We start from the raw sequence: 17167 nt of genomic DNA on the forward strand, positions 1-17167 counted from the left end.
CCAAAAAAACCTGTGTGAACATACCCTTTGACATAGCACAGATGTCAGCTGAAAGGCACTGCACGTAATCGATCATGAGCTGGAACTACTCCAAAATGGTTCCAATGGCAAATGAATAATAGATAAATCCTGAAGGTTCATCGTGGGGAAAAAAGGGTGGAGGGATTATATTAAAAAAATAAAAAATTAAATTAGCACAAATAAATGACTAAATGCGTACAATATTATAAGACCTTATTATGATTTTAGGAATACCCGTTTAATACTTAGGTGTGACCATTCACATCATTATGCCCCTTGATTGAATGTATAGACGAGTTATTCTATATGGTCTATGTTAATTGTATTAGGGTATTTGAACACTGAGTCTTTTTAAGGTAATTAAATATGACAAGTTTTCTAGTGTAAACTTCCTCTGGAATCACTTCTTCTTTGGGAAATTTATGTAGTTTTATATTTTCTGAAGCATTTTCTGATAAGGTTTAAAGAGTTTTGGAAGCATCCTGGAAGAGTTTTCTCCCACTAACCATTTTTCAAAACCTGAAGTGAAAGAAAAGTGCTCAAAAGGCTGAACATATACTGTATATGAACAGCAAAGTGGTTTTACAAAAGAAGAAAATAAGAAGAGTTTTTCAATAGTTTTGAAGTGACTTTTCCGATTTCTTTGGAGTGTGACTTTCGCATACTCATGAGTAGAGATGAGCGGACCCTTGGAAGTTCGGATCGGCTGGCTCAGCCAGACTTTCAAAACTTTTGGTTTGGTACCCGGACTTGACCTGAACCTTAATGGAAGTCATGGATTGTCAGTTCGGGTCTCCGCCCACATTCAGCCAACCATAAACAGTTCACTTGGGTGGGCAGAGTTTTTCCAATTTTTGTTGTTTGGTTGTACACTACATCCGGTCACGCTGTTGTTACCCCCAGTGAGAGCCGATCAAACACTACAAGCAGCTCGCACTGGGTTGAGCACCGAGATGCTCGCGTGAGTGGTTTGCATACGTAATGCACCTGATCTCCAAACTCAAACTCTGTTTTTCTTGTAAAGACTCTGTTCGGTATTAACACCGAAAGCCGAACCTTGTGTTCACTCATCTCTACTCATGAGTACTTGGCCAGTCATTCATGTGTTTTTTATGGGGAGAAAACTGTCCGGTCCTTCTCTTCCCGTTGTCATTTGTCTGGGGAAAGTCAAAAGGTTCCATTGAAATAAGCCAACTTTCATCTAAAATGCTTGTGTTCTGAAAAAGATCCAAAGATCTGCAACTTTTTAAAAACTGGATTTTCTTTTTATCTGTGTATTACAAAGCGCAGAATCTCACAGAATATTTCAGTGCTGGAGAACTCTTTCCAAGTCTGACTCTCTTAAGTGATTACCTGGAATCGGGCCCAGTGCCCAGCTGCTCTGTGCTTCGCACCCAATTCACCTTCGGGAGAAGTCACCTTCCACTTCATTACCATTGGGGGTAAGCTGATTCCACTAGCTTTCATTATTTTTTTGTTATACATAAGAGTTTTTCACATATTATTTTTTGTTCTAGTATTGTTTGTTGCATATGGTTTGATGCATATATCTCATTTTTGTGTACTTTTCTAGAAAATCCTCTGAAATATCATCTGTACATAAACTACTTAACTCCCCCTAGAAGCAGCTGCAGGCAGCCTAAATTCAAATAAACCCTCTGAGGAAGCTTGATGCGAAACACGTGTAGATGATGACACCAAGGTGTAGCACCTCACCTACAATAAGTGAAAACTTTGGATATAGATGCTGAGTTACTAGGTTGTTTTCAATATTACGGTAGCAGTTTACTGAGGCTAATTTGACAATTGATTGTTGGTTTTAGACAACCTTCAAATCTCTTGTATTTTAATTTAAGTATACATAAAGTATATAGTAAGTGTTATCATGTTGTTTGGATGTAATTATATTCTGATACTTATCACAACTGTTATTAAAGGCATAGTGTCTGTGTGCTCTTGTGTAGTCTTTTTCAAACTTTGGATATTCTTTTTCTGCACTACTGTTATTTTCTTTATTGCTAAAAAATATATGTACCTGTTTCATAATATGCTAGTATATGGCGCTAGAACTTTTGTAGGTAACTGTGTAGGCTGCACTATGTATAGCCATCAAGTCAATAGTGTAGCTACCTGGGTTGCAGAGGGAGCAGTCGCCCAGAGGGAGCTCAGTGGCCAACCCTGACCTATGCTATTATTAAATATCCGCATGCAGATTCCTCAAGATCCATGGGTAGTGAGTAAAAGATTTTTTTTTTTTTTTGCTCTTGGGGGAAATACAGGGGGCCATTTTATAGTGTGGGGAACACTGTGGGCAATGATACAGTGTAGGGGAAATACTGGGGCCATATAACAGTGGGGTGGGGAGGTTCGGGGGGACTGGGGGCCATGATACACTGTGTGAAATATTGGGGGCCAAAATACAATGAGGGGGTATACTGAGGGCTATATTGCAGTGTGGGGGAATACTGGGGGCAATACTGGGGGCCATTTTACAGTGTGGGGAAAATAGTGGGGGCCATATTACAGTGTGTGGGGAACCTGGGGGCCTTGATACAGTGTAGAGAAAATACTGGCTGCTATGATATGTGAAGCCCCGCTCACCTTCAGGTCACCTCAGGGTCTTGACGTGCTGGGAATCTTCTGGCAACAGGTATGTCAGCTTAACTTCAATAGGAATCGTGACGCCACTCTCGGTAATTGCGGTCAGGATGAGGGGTGACCGCCACTGCAGTTTAGAGCGCTTCTGGGGCTGATGGTAAATGCAGTCTGGTCTTATGGCCTCCCGAGAGTGAGGCTGGCCCCAGGGGCTCAGGTGTAAGTGTGTAGTACCACAAGTCGCAGAAGAACTCACACACAGGCAGCAATGTCTTTCAGGGTTTTTACTCACATTCAGATGATAGAGTGAGGCAATCCGGGCGATGCTATGACGAACCAGGTGGAACCAGGTATCCTTCAGGCTGATCCAGGGGTGACTGTCAACTCGCCTTCCTAGCCCTTCTTGTTTGGAGTGACCCCTGACTTGTAGTACTGCGGGAATCACCCAAGGAAGTCGCAACTGCCGTTCTCCCCTTTCTGGCCCGTTTGCTGGTAGTGTGGACCAAGTATAGATGGCTTCTTGCCCTGTCTCACTTATGGGCCCCCTCGTTGCTGCTGATGCTGCGGACTCTGTGTAGGTTGGTGAGGCACATTCAGCATCCTCACCAGCAGGTTTAGCAGACCGAATACTTGGTTTGTTGCTCTAGGGACCTGTTTCCCCGTGCGGGCCTGGTCTACCAGGATTTCCCTTACTCAGTCACCTCGCTCCTTCCTGAGGTGCCTTTCAGTCTGACTCTGTGGTAACCGAACTCCCCCGCCGACAACCACTACACATGCAGGGTCTGACTAGTGACACCGTGCACGTCCTCCTTCTGCGACTTCACATTGCGCTTCCTCACTTCAGACTGGTTCACTACTGCCTCCCCACTGTGCCTGCCACTGCAACCTAGCAACCAGCTTCTTCACCCCACCACTAGCTGAGATGTGGAGGCCACGCCCCCTCCTGGGTCTGCCCAGGGGTCCCCTCTATGGTGTGTGTGTGTGTGAACTAGCCACTATGTGTCTGTGTGTCCACAACCTAGTCAGCCTTTGGGATTACCTGTTTGTACTGACCCAGGCATTGGTGCAATACTCAGTGGTGCCTGACCAGGTCAGGGGCGCCACAGATACAGTGTGAGAGAAATATTGGGGGCCATATTTCAGTGTGGGAGAATTCTGAGGGCCATGATACAGTGTGGGGGAAAACTGGGGGCTATGTTATAGTATGGGAAAAATACTGGAGACCACAATACAGTGTAACAAATAAGGAATAACGTTTGGAACACCATTCTAAGTCTAAACTGGGTGCAAAAACCTAAAAAAACATCACTATGGGGAGATAAGGTATGCACACCAGTGACTATGTAAGGGGAATACATGAAATAGCAGAAACTGCTGTGTGAATACTGACTTGAAAAATCCAATAGCTACATGTAACAATGAAAATGTGAAAAATGGAATCTGCATTACTGCCATGAACATATGAATCAAGAGAAATTTAGCTACTGAATTGATCAATGCAATGAATTTCTCTTGATTCATATATTCATGGCAGTAATGCAGATTCCATTTTTCACATTTTCACTCTTGCATATAGCTATTGGATTTTTCAAGTCAGTATTCACACAGCAGTTTCTGATATTTCATGTATTCCCCTTACATAGTCACTGGTGTGCATATCTTATCTCCCCATAACAATACAGTGTAGACGGATTTTGGGGGTCATATTAGAGTGTGGGGAAAATACTGGGGGCCATGATACAGTGTTGTGGTGTACTTGGGGCCATATTACAATGTGGGGGAAATACTAGGGGCCATATTACAGTGTGGGGGAAATACTAGGGGCCATATTACAGTGTGGGGAAATACTAAGGGCCATGATACAGTGTGGGGAAATACTTGGGGTCATTGTAGGGTGGGAGTAGGGCTACTAAGGGTTATCATATTGTGGGGGCAACTGTGCGGGCTGTCATGCAGTGGGGCATAATGGGGGCCGTCATACAGTGGTAGATTTTGGGGGCTGTCGTAGAGTGGGAGGGTGCTACTGTGGGGCCAATCATGCTGTGTATACAGAGCTGTGTATCTATCACCAAGTATATGTGGGAGCTGTGTATCTATCTATCTAGTTGGGAGTTGTGGGGGCCATCATGCTGTGTAGAGGGGAACTATACATGTGGGAAGTCATAAGACATTATTAAATGTTTAGTGGGCACTTAAAATCATTATTGTTATAGGGGCACTCAGTGTGTTGTGATTGTGAAATGGGAACACTGGGGGAATTATTACTTTCTAGGGGGCAAAATTTGGGAACTGTTTTATAGGGCACTTGTGCAGGGTATTAATATTTTTATTAATGGGGCAAATTTACCATATAAAGGGCAAAAATGAATCATTTTACTTTGTAAGAGGCACAGTGGAGGGCATTATATGGGTTACTAGGAGGATCAGAAATAGGGACACATTGGGCAGCAGCGGCTCAGCACTGGGGTATCAGCAGGAGTTTGTGCAGGTTGGGAATAGATGGGAACGTTGCTGGAAATGTGAGAAGTGAAATGTGTCTTCTTTTGAACTCTCTGCAGACGAGTTGTTATGTTGGTCTGGGTCACATGGAAAAGATGGGTAAAGTTAACGACTCCATCAGAAAGAATGTCAGCTGTAAGTTACTATCTGTAACTGTATTGTAATGTATTATGGTATATGTTCTGCAGGACTGGTATTTATCACTATATGATCACCATATGGCGATAATATCGGTGTTAACCTTTGTATAGTGATTTTCAGTAACAGCTCATTCATTTCCTGAGGTTCCCAATATCTATAATAAGGCTGCACCAACATAGTTGTAAAAATGATTACCTTATTAGGGGCTAGTGGCATAACTAGCGTTCGATGGGTTCTAGTGCAAAATTTAGACCTAGTCCGCCACATCCTGCTAAAAAATGTCCCCTTCCTGGTCTATATGTCCCCATCCTGGGCCCCTCCTGGTATATACTGTCCCCCTCCTGGGGCCCTCATCATGTATAATGTCCCCATGCTGGGCCCCTCCTGGTATATACTGTCCCCCTCCTAGTATATATTGTCCCCCTCCTGGTATCTACTGTCCCACTTCTAGTATATACGTCCCCATATTGATAAATATGTCTCTGTTCTGTATAATGCAAAAAACAACAACATTGTACTCACAGTCCCTGGCTCCCACATCTTGCAGTGTCTTCCTGTGTAGCCAGCGCACAGTAGCCGGCAGCTTTCATCTGTGTCAGTGCTATTGCAATGCATGATGTCATTGCCATGCGCCCCCCACAGTCATTGAGCACACATGAATGGTGCCAGCTTCTGTTTGGCCAACAGCGTGTATCACAGTACAGGGACCCAATGGGACCCATTTCAGCTGGATGTGCAGGCTCGGGCGCCCATCCAGCTAAAGCAGGGGCTGAGGCTGGAGGGCCCCTTGCGTCCCCGGGGCCAGTTGTGGTTGCGATCCCTGTGACCGCGATCATTCTGCCTCTGTTAGGGGCCCACTCAAATATTTTTCCCCTCGGAGCTGAACCCCTAGCTACGCCTCTGCATCAACTACAACATGAAAGTTACTAGTATGTTTCACTATCCCCCAAAAAATATATAAAACAAGCTATCACACACGACAATTGAGATAGTGAATTATGGATATATTTATGGAAACTGAATGTTATCTTAGCATGGTGCAGTTTCCGAATGGCATGTAGAGGCAGGATGAATCACATAGACCTGTCTGTAAGAAGACGCTCGGTGTTGGCACATAGGCCGTATCATGGGCTGCTGCTTTAGAAGAAGCCATCAATTGTTACCAATACTCAGAAGCATTATGACCACAGTAGAAAACGTTGCAATCTCATCATCACACACACCAGCTTTTGTCTTCTCCTGAAAGATGAAGAAGGGATGCATACAGACAGACTTTCTGATATTCTCTCTTAGCTCCTTTTGATCTTTCCAATTACGGGAGGGGATTTCTCTAGCAATCCACAGGCCTTTTTATCCTCCACGGTGAAAAAATGCACAAATGATGCTCCCCAGAAACAAAAGTCTCTGGAGCTTAGTGTAACGGGATATATCCAAATCAGGGGCACAATTTGTAGACATAAAGAGCCTGAGATACTGTTCTCAGAGATGATTCTCTACTGGTTTTGATAGACACGGGAGCTCCATTTCCCTTCCCATATGCTCAGGGACATTGTTGGATCTCCAAAGGGATAAGTTTTGGCTTTGTAGTAATGGCTTGCTAAAGCCGGTGATAAAATATACAAAAGTATATTTTTTCATCTTATGTTTATTAAAGCATTAGCACATGTTTCCCAGATTGCTTAAACTGCAAAAAGTTTAGTCATACTGCTGTGAAAACAGATCAGGGATTCCTTTCAAACTGAGCCAATACTTCATTTGTCACATCAGAGGGAAAAACAAACCATCTAAACAGTAATCTAAAATTTCCCCGCTGCACGAAGTACAATGTTCTTACCGCCACTAAGTAATGTACAACAACAAACGACCTTTGTTTATTTTCCTGGTTGGGCCGGTGGAATAATGATTTTACCTTCATATATTTCTGAGGCGGAAAAACAAACTACCCACCCCTTCCCCACGTTAGCCTAGATTTACAATTTCATTTCTTGGAATATTTTTTTGAAAGGGGGGGTTATTATTTTATTTATAACTGATAGGACAACTAATGTCAAAAATGCAAAAATTTATCAATTCCATTTTTCAATATGTTGCTGATAGGGTCGAGTCAGAAAGTGGGTTCTTCAAAAAGAGCATAGAAGTCAATAGAAATAAAATAAAAACATAAAACTATCGCTGAATGTATCTTTAGAGCTATAGTAATTACTAGGGATGATCAAATACTTCGATTATCCGCCTTCGCGAATATTTTCCGAATACCTCGCCGCTATTTGACTATTCGATGCACAATGTAAAGGGGGCTTTACACGCTACGACATCGCTAATGCGAACTCGTTGGGGTCACAGAATTGGTGACGCACATCCGGCCGCATTAACGATGCCGTTGCGTGTAACACCTATGAGCGATTTTGCATCTTTGCAAAAACGTGCAAAATCGCTCATTGGTGACATGGGGGTCCATTTTCAAATATCGTTACTGCAGCAGTAACGAAGTTGTTCCTCGTTCCTGCGGCAGCACACATCGCTCAGTGTGACACCGCAGGAACGAGGAAGCTCTCCTTACCTTCCTCCCGGCCACAATGCGGAAGGAGGTGGGCGGGATATTACGTCCCGCTCATCTCTGCCCCTCCGCTTCTATTGGGCGGCGGTTCAGTGACGCAGCTGTGACGTCGCTCTGACGCTGAACGAACCGCCCCCTTAGAAAGGAGGCGGTTCGCCGGTCACAGCGACGTCGCCGGGCAGGTAAGTAGTGTGACGGGTCTGGGCGATGTTGTGCGGCACGGGCAGCGATTTGCCCGTGTCGCACAACAGATGGGGGCGGGTACCCACACTAGCGATATCGGTTACGATATCACAGTGTGTAAAGCGGCCTTAAGTCTATGGGAAGCCCGAATAGTACCGAATAGTTGTTATTTGGGTTTCTCATAGACTTACATTGCACATCGAATATTCGTGAATAGTCGAATAGCGGCGAGGTATTCGGAAATTATTTGCAAAGCCGGATAATCAAAGTATACCCAAATGAAAGCAATGTGAAGGAACATAAATGACGAGATCACACAGTATCACTCAGAGGGCATCATTGGATTTCCATGGTTATCAGTGGCTATTTTTGTGGCGGTTATAAGCACCATCCAAGAGGAACTTAGTGCACGGTGAACCCAATGAAGTTTTGGCGTCCACTATGCCCTCATGTATGGAGTGGGCTCAGGAGCAGATCAGCCGTCACTCAAGCCTAACTGCCCGTGCCAATCAGCTAGCCGCGACTGCAGCAGCATAACCCCTTAACTTAGATATGACTGTTGGACATGAAGAGCCAAGGGAGTTCTCATAGCACTCAGGGGTCTTCTGAAGGTCCTGGTGGCAGCTATGTTTAGGCACCTATGAAGCTCAGCCTGTATGTGATTGGTAATTTTGTGTAAACAAATTAAAAAAGGCAAATTGGACACAATTTCTCACAAAACCTCAAGAATTGTTAGCACCCTCAACTTAATATTTGGAATAAGTAACTGCAATCAATTGCTACCTATAACCATCAAAGGACAAAGGACTCTTCAATCTGAAACGTAGCTGTTTGAACAACCACAGTCAATTCATTTATTTATTTTTTCCTTTATTCCCCCATTGGGTCTCTGCACAAACTGCCTAGATACCTTTTGCTATTTGGATTTTAATTAGTAAGTTTGCAATAAGGCCTGAAATTTTATCCAAACCTTGGAAGCTGGATTTTTTTAATATTTTGTCTCAGTGTTCACACCAGACAGGGTGTTTTCCGTGCATGGAGGGAAAGGTCCAAATGCAGGTGAGCTGACCTAATTTTTCTTCCTCTTCTCTGAAACTACTGGCTACCCCTTACCCCCCTCTTCTACAAGGATAAGATGCGTGGTTATGGAAGCATCTGTGAGCAAAAGGCTCTACCCTGGATATAGTAGCAAAACTCCCTACCCCTCCTCTATAAGGAGATTGGACGTGGAGCTGCAGGAAGGGAAAGTGACCATCACAAATTGGACTGTAGCATTGGGCTGGGTTATGCAGTGACTCATAGGACAGTACTGTTTAACATTAACTTTAGGTCTTCTTGCGAAAACAAGTCATCATCTGGTCCTGGCCAGCTGACATGAGTGGCAACATGCAGCCTGTACGGGCACATGGCTAACACAAGTCCACACATTCAATCAGGACCTTATCTCTCATGTATCATGCCGGGGTGTTTGTACTGAATCCCTCACCCAAGACTACCGCCCCATGCCACTCTACACCAGAATCGCCCAGCCAACCACCTGACCTTAATCCAATAGAAAATGAATGAAAAGACCTTAAATTCACAGTTCATAGAAGGAGCTCACAGAACCTGCAGGAAAGAAGAGTGTTTGTGTAAAAATATGGAACAAAATCACACCTGAGCAATGAAGGTGACTAGTTTCTCCATACAGGAGGTATCTGTCTTGAAGCTATCATCCCCAACAAAGTCTTTTGTACGAGATAGTAAATAAATTTCAGTAAGCGTGTGCAATACTTTTTCCTTGTGTCATTTCAAATTATTACACATAACTTAATTTATTGACATCTATGGTTTGATTTATTTTCCTGTCTAGATTGGATGGGTTGTTACCAACATCTGGTGAGAAATTCATGTCAATACCACTTTTAGGAATATATTTATTTTAAAAATTGGTGCAATGTTCAATACTTATTTCACCTGCTGTATCATAGGTAGGTAATAATAATAATATTTATTCATTTATATAGCGCTATTGATTCCACAGCGCTTTACATACATTGGCAACACTGTCCCCATTGGGGCTCACAATCTAAATTCCCTATCAGTATGTTTTTTGGCGTGTGGGAGGAAACCGGAGAACCCGGAGGAAACCCACGCAAACATATGGAGAACATACAAACTCCTTGCAGATATTGTTCTTGGTGGGATTTGAACCCAGGACCCCAGAGCTGCAAGACTGCAGTGCTAACCACTGAGCCACCGTGCCGCTGTAGTAGCTGTATAACGTATTGTAGAGGCATCATCCTAGAGCAGGGGTGCACAACATTTTTAGGTGTAAGGGCTACATTGTCAAACTGAACCTATCTGAAGGGCTGCAAAAAAAATGTAAAGGGGTACTTACATTAATACATCAGCAGAACTAAGTTTTAACTATTTGGAGAGTTTCTGTTCAGTTTCTGCTAAAAAAAAATATCAGTGTGAATACACCCAACTTTCACTAAGTTTTTGGAGCAGAAACTCAACTAAATACTCCTCATAATCTCAAAGTTTTGAGGATTTTTCAATTTTAATATGAAGCATGTTATGGATTGCTACATGATCAGAACCACCAACAGTATAGGAATACATCACCAAGCTTAGTACAACTTGTATCACATGAACCTGCAACTCCCAGTATTTCCTTAAAAATGGTAAGGGGATACTGGGAGTTGTTATCAGACTACGGACCATTCAGGAACCATAGTACTGATGAGATGTAGTAAGTATCTAAAAATCATTTACATCCAGGGACCTTATACTGTAGATGATTTCTTCCCTGTTTGGTTCCCATCTTATTTATCTCCCAACTCTTTTTTCATAGTACCAATGTCATAATGATGTTTCACATCCACAGCTCATCTCTGCAGACTTCCTTCTTCTCCTACCGTCTGCAGCACATCCAGCGATGGTGCCCTTAAAAATAAAAGTACCATTATACGGCCCCTTAATTAAAAAGATCTCCCATGATGCGCCTGTAAATAAATAATTGACCCTTACTGTGCTTCCTGCTCAAAATATCCCTCCCACACTCGCCCACCTATAACATCCCCCTCAACCTGCCCCTATATATAATATACCCCCACAATGAACCTCTGTATTAAAGTCCCCCACACCATGCACCTCTCTATAAGGTCCCCCAGACCCTGCACTGCTCCATAATGTCCCTCACACCCTGCACTTCTCTATAATGTTCCCCCACACCCTGCATTTCTCCATAATTCCATAATATCCCCCACACCTGCTTTTCTTTTTTTATTCTATTAATGGCCATCAGCTCAATCTCAAGCCATGGCGACTTGATGGATGAACGCTCTGTAGGAAGAACTTATGCTGCCAAGATAGGTCCACCAGGGTGTTCTCTGCCATTATCTTGATAGTATCAAGCCATCGAATTGCTTGTCTTCCTCTTCGCCTTGTTTATTCTATTTTTCTATCCATGATGTCCTTCTCCGATGATTGCTCTCTTTGTATGATGTGTCCAAAGTAGGCAAGCCGTAGCTTGGTGATCCTTGCTTTGAGTGACATGCCTGGCTTGATTTGTTTGTTTATTTTGCCTTCCATGGTATTGGTAACATCCTTCCCTACCACTACATTTCAAAGGCGTTGATTCTTCTTCTGTCTTGTTTCTTTATTGTCCAGGTGTTGCATCCATAGTACTACAGGAAAGACCAGACTATGTGTAAGCTGTGTCTAAAATGTTTCTTTTCAAGTGACTTTGATGTTGATTTGCCCATATCTATTTTATTGACTTCCGATGCCGTTGCTGCATCCTGAGTGATCATTGATAAGAGTAGGTTCAAGTCCTTTAAAACTTTATGTTGTATATCCTGCGTATTTAAGATTGTTGATGATTCATCTAGCAATTTTGATTCCTTCTTTTTTGGAAAGTCCAGCCTTGCTGAAAATAGCTTCTCCATATAAATTGAAGAGAAATGGTGACAGGATGCAGCCATGTCTGACGCCTCGCTGTACTTTGAACCATGCCGTGTCACTGTTTTTCAATCGAACTGTTGATTCTCGATATAAAGGTTCCTGATGGTGATGATCAGATGCTCTGGCACATCCATATCCTTCATGGCATTCTATAGTTTCTGGTTATCAACAATCAAAGACTTGCACAGTGCCATAATGTTCCCCACACCCTGCATCTCTCCTTAATTTTTCCCCTACACCCAGCACCTCTAAATAATGTTCCCCACACCCTGTACCTTTCCTTTATGTTCCCCCACACCCAGCACCTCTAAATAATGTTCCCCACACCCAGCTCTTCTACATAATCTTCTCCACACCCTGCACCTCTCCTTAATATTCCCCCACACCCAGCACCTCTTAATACTGTCCAAAGACTGCACCCCTCCATAATGTCCCACACACTCTGCACCGCTTCAAAATATGTCCCACATTGTATACTGTTCCCCTCACCCTCTTCACTCCTATAACAGTATATATAATCTTCGACTCCCCTTGGAGCACTTACTACGAGGGGCGATCCAAAAGTAATGATAATCGGTTATTTCTATTGCACACAGAAATTAAAATGTTTTCTTCTCTCTTAGGTACCCACTAGTCCAGGAAAAAAAAATCACTTAAATAGGCCACGATTCCCGGGAGCTACATTCATTTCAATATGAACTGCCGAGGAGTGAACATCAAAATGGAAAAAAATGAGTTCACAGCTATTATCAAATACATCTGCTTCAAAAAAATGACTACCAAAGACATACACAGCGACTTGGTGGAAACATTGGGGGACTCTTCTCCATATGCCACAGTTGCACGCTGGGCCAAGGAAGGAATTTAAGCTGGGAAGAACATCGACGGAAGATGAACATAGTGAAGGACGCCCATCCACGTCCCTCAATGAAGAAAACGTGAAAAAAGTTGAAGAAGTTGTATTGGCAGATCGAAGCGTGACTATCAGGCATGTAGCTGAGGTCACAGGGATCTCATATAGCAGTATTCAAAAAATCCTTGCAAAAGAATTGCATATGAGAAAGGTCTCCACGTGTTGGGTGCCAAAAATGTTAACCGACGAGCAAAAGAAGAAACGAGTTGACATTTCAATAGCAAATCTCAAAAAGTTCCAAGCAGACAAGGAGAATTTTTTGTCACGTTTGTTGACCATGGACGAGACCTGGATCCACCACTTTGATCCCGAAACTAAACAACAATCGATGACATAGAAACGAGCCAACGCCGAAGAAATTCAAAGTGTCAAGCTCAGCAGGGAAGGTTATGGCGTCCGTTTTTTGGGACGCTGAAGGAATTATTATGGTGGTCTATTTGGAGAAGGGAGCCACTATAACGGGCTCCTACTACGCAGAACAAAGAAGATTGCGGGAGGCTATCAAGGAGAAAAGGCGCGGCAAACTGCGGGCTGGAGTGCTGTTTTACCAAGATAACGCGCTGGCTCACAAAGCTGCAGTTGCCATGGCAACCATTCAAGAAGCGGGCTTTGATCTGGTGGAACACCCCCCCTATTCGCCAGATCTAGCCCCCAGTGACTTCTTTCTCTTTCCTCGCCTCAAGGAACACCTCCGGGGCAAGACATTTGATGACAATAGCGACGTGATAACCGCTGTTGGGGTTTTTTTTGAGGGTCAAGATCAAGAATGTTTTTCGAAGGGAATTCTAAGTTTAGAAAAGAGATGGACTAAATGTATAGACTTGTTAGGAGACTATGTAGGAAAATATATATATATATATTTTTTTAATATATTCATTGTGTTTATTATTGATTATCATTACTTTTGGATCGCCCCTCGTATTTCCAGCCACATCCTCTACTCTGTGGAGCCAGCGATAGCAGCAGTGTGATGAGGTCACAGCATTATGTCATCACACAGAGCGTATGAGCACATATGTTGTGCAGGCCTGTCCTAGAGTATGAAGACATATGTTACAATTACGTTCAGTTAGATACTAAAAAATTGGAAAGTCCAAAAGCCTTACAGGTGTGTAGTATATCAACATGACAAGTATACGACTATAATTGTATATTTATATACCCACTGAATCACTGCTTTAATGTTTGCTATGAGGACCCCTTCAGGCCTATGTTTAGTCCTGTTGAGTTCTGTAAACCAGTGTTCCCCAACTCCAGTCCTCAAGACCCACCAATAGGGCATGTTCTTGGGATTTCCTTAGTATAACACAGGTGATGATTCCAACACTTGTGCAATGCTAAGAAAATCTTGAAATCATGCACTGCTGGTGGGCCTTGAGGACTGGAGTCAGGAAACGTCTATAAAGTGACTGAACAGTTGTACAGTCATGGCCAAAAGTTTTGAGAATGACACCAAAATTATATTTTTCACATGATCTGTTGCCCTTTTGGTTTTTAATTGTGTTTGTCTGATGTTTACATCACATACAGAAATATAATTGCAATCATATTATGAGTACCAAAAGGTTATATTGACAGAATGATTTAATGCAGCAAGTCAATATTTGCAGTGTTCACCCTTCTTCTTCAGGACTTCTGCAAGTCTCCCTGGCATGCTCTCAATCAACTTCTGAACCAAATCCTGACTGATAGCTGTCCATTCTTGCATAAGCAATGCTTGCATTTTGCCTGAATTTGTTGGTTTTTGTTTGTCCACCCGTCTCTTGATGATTGCCCACAAGTTCTCAATGGGATTAAGATCTGGGGAGTTTCCAGGCCATGGACCCAAAATCTCTATGTTTTGTTCATGAGCCATTTAGTGATCACCTTTGCTTTATGGCAAGGTGCTCCATCATGCTGGAAAAGGCATTGTTGGGTGCCAAACTGCTCTTGGACAGTTGGGAGAAGTTGCTCTTGGAGGACATTCTGGTACCATTCTTTATTCATGGCTGTGTTTTTAGGCAAGACTGAGTGAGCCGATTCCCTTGGCTGAGAAGCAACCCCACACATGAATAGTTTCAGGATGCTTAACAGTTGGCATGAGACAAGACTGGTGGTAGCGCTCACCTCTTCTTCTCCTAATAAGCTGTTTTCTAGATGTCCCAATCGAAAAGGGGATTCATCTGAGAAAATTACTTTACCCCAGTCCTCAGCAGTCCACTCCCTGTACCTTTTGCAGAATATCAGTCGGTCCCTGATGTTTTTTCTGGAGAGAAGTGGCTTCTTTGCTGCCCTCTTTGAAACAAGGCCTTGCTCAAAGAGTCTCCGCCTCACAGTGCGTGCAGAAGCACTCACACCAGCTTGCTGGCATTGCTGAGCTAGCTCGGCACTGCTGGTAGTCCGATCCCGCAGCTGAAACAGTTTTAAGATACGGTCCTGGCGTTTGCTGGTCCTTCTTGGGCGCCCTGGAGTCTTTTTGGCAACAATGGAAGCTCTCTCCTTGAAGTTCTTGATGCGATAGATTGTTGACTGAGGTGCAATCTTTGTAGCTGCGATACTCTTCCCTGTTAGGCCATCTTTGTACAGAGCAATGATGGCTGCACGTGTTTCTTTAGAGATAACCATGGTTAACTGAAGAGAAACAATGATACCAAGCACCAGCCTCCTTTTAAAGTGTCCAGTGGTGTCATTCTTACTTAATCATGACTGATTGATCACCAGCCCTGTGTTAATGGAACAATAACTAAAACAATGTTAGCTGCTCCTTTTCAGGCAGGAATGCAATGCTGTTGAAATGTGTTTTGGGGGTTAAAGTTCATTTTGTTAGCCAATATTGACTTTGCAAGTAATTGCTGTTAAGCTGATCACTCTTTATGACATTCTGGAGTATATGCAAATTGCCATTAGAAAAACTTAAGCAGTAGACTTTGTAAAAATTAATATTTGTAGTATTCTCAAAACTTTTGGCCATGACTGTACTAAGGGAATGTTATAAATTTAACTTTTTTTGCATGAACTTTAACCCTCAATAAAAGAAATCCTCTTTTCCCAGCTCCCAAGCGTTGTGAATCAAATCCCTCCCCACATCCCACCCAGCTCACTTTCCCCACATTTGACCCAGTCACAGAGGAGGAAGTCTCCAGGCTCCTCTCTTCTTCTTGTCCTACCACTTGCCCTACTGATCCCTTTCCCTCACACCTACTCCAGTCCCTCTCTCCAGTTGTCACTACTCGCCTAACTAAACTCTTCAATCTCTCTCTCTCTCTTCTGGTATCTTCCCCTCCTCCCTCAAACAAACACTCTATCATTACTCCATTATTAAAAAAACCTTCTCTTGATCCGTCCTGTACAAGTAACTACAGACCAGTCTCCAATCTCCCCTTCATCTCCAAACTCTTGGAGCGCCTGGTCTATGCTCGCCTCACCTGCTACCTTTCCACTCACTCTCTTCTAGATCCTTTACAGTCTGGCTTCCGCCAGTTACACTCAACAGAAACTGCCCTTGTCAAAGTGACCAATGATCTATTGACAGCAAAACGTAACAGTGACCACTCTCTGCTTATCCTTCTTGACCTCTCTGCCGCTTTCGACACTGTTGACCACAATATCCTTCTCTCTATGCTCCATTCTATCGGCCTAACGGACACTGTGCTTTCCTGGTTCTCTTCCTATCTTTCTGGACACTCATTCAGTGTATCAAATTCTGGCTCCACATCTTCTCCTCTTCCTCTCACTGTTGGGGTCCCTCAAGGTTCAGTCCTTGGCCCTCTTCTTTTCTCCCTCTACACTGCCCCAATTAGAATGACCATTAGCAGATTTGGCTTTCAGTACTATCTTTATGCTGAAGACACACAGCTATACACCTCATCCCCTGAGCTCACCCCCGCTGTACTACAGAACACAAGTGACTGCCTGACTGCAGTTTGTAACATCATGTCTGCTCTCTATCTGAAACTTAACCTTTCCAAAACTGAACTTCTTCTTTTCCCTCCATCTCCCAACCTTCCTAAACCTGACATCTCCCTTTCTGTGTGTGGCACAACGATAAGTCCTAGGCAGCAAGCTCGCTGTCTGGGTGTTATACTTGACACTGATCTCTCCTTCACCTCCCACATACAATCTCTTGCCCGCTCCTGCCGCTTGCACCTCAAGAACATTTCTAGAATCCGCCCCTTTCTCAAAATAGAAACGACAAAAACCCTCACCGTGGCCCTGATCCACTCTTGCCTTGACTAATGTAACTCTCTATTAATTGGTCTCCCCCTAACTAGACTCTCTCCTCTACAGTCCATCCTTAATGAAGCAGCCATGGTCACCTATCTGGCTAA

Source organism: Anomaloglossus baeobatrachus, chromosome 6 (genome assembly GCF_048569485.1).
Source record: "Anomaloglossus baeobatrachus isolate aAnoBae1 chromosome 6, aAnoBae1.hap1, whole genome shotgun sequence".
Lineage (NCBI taxonomy): Eukaryota > Metazoa > Chordata > Amphibia > Anura > Aromobatidae > Anomaloglossus > Anomaloglossus baeobatrachus.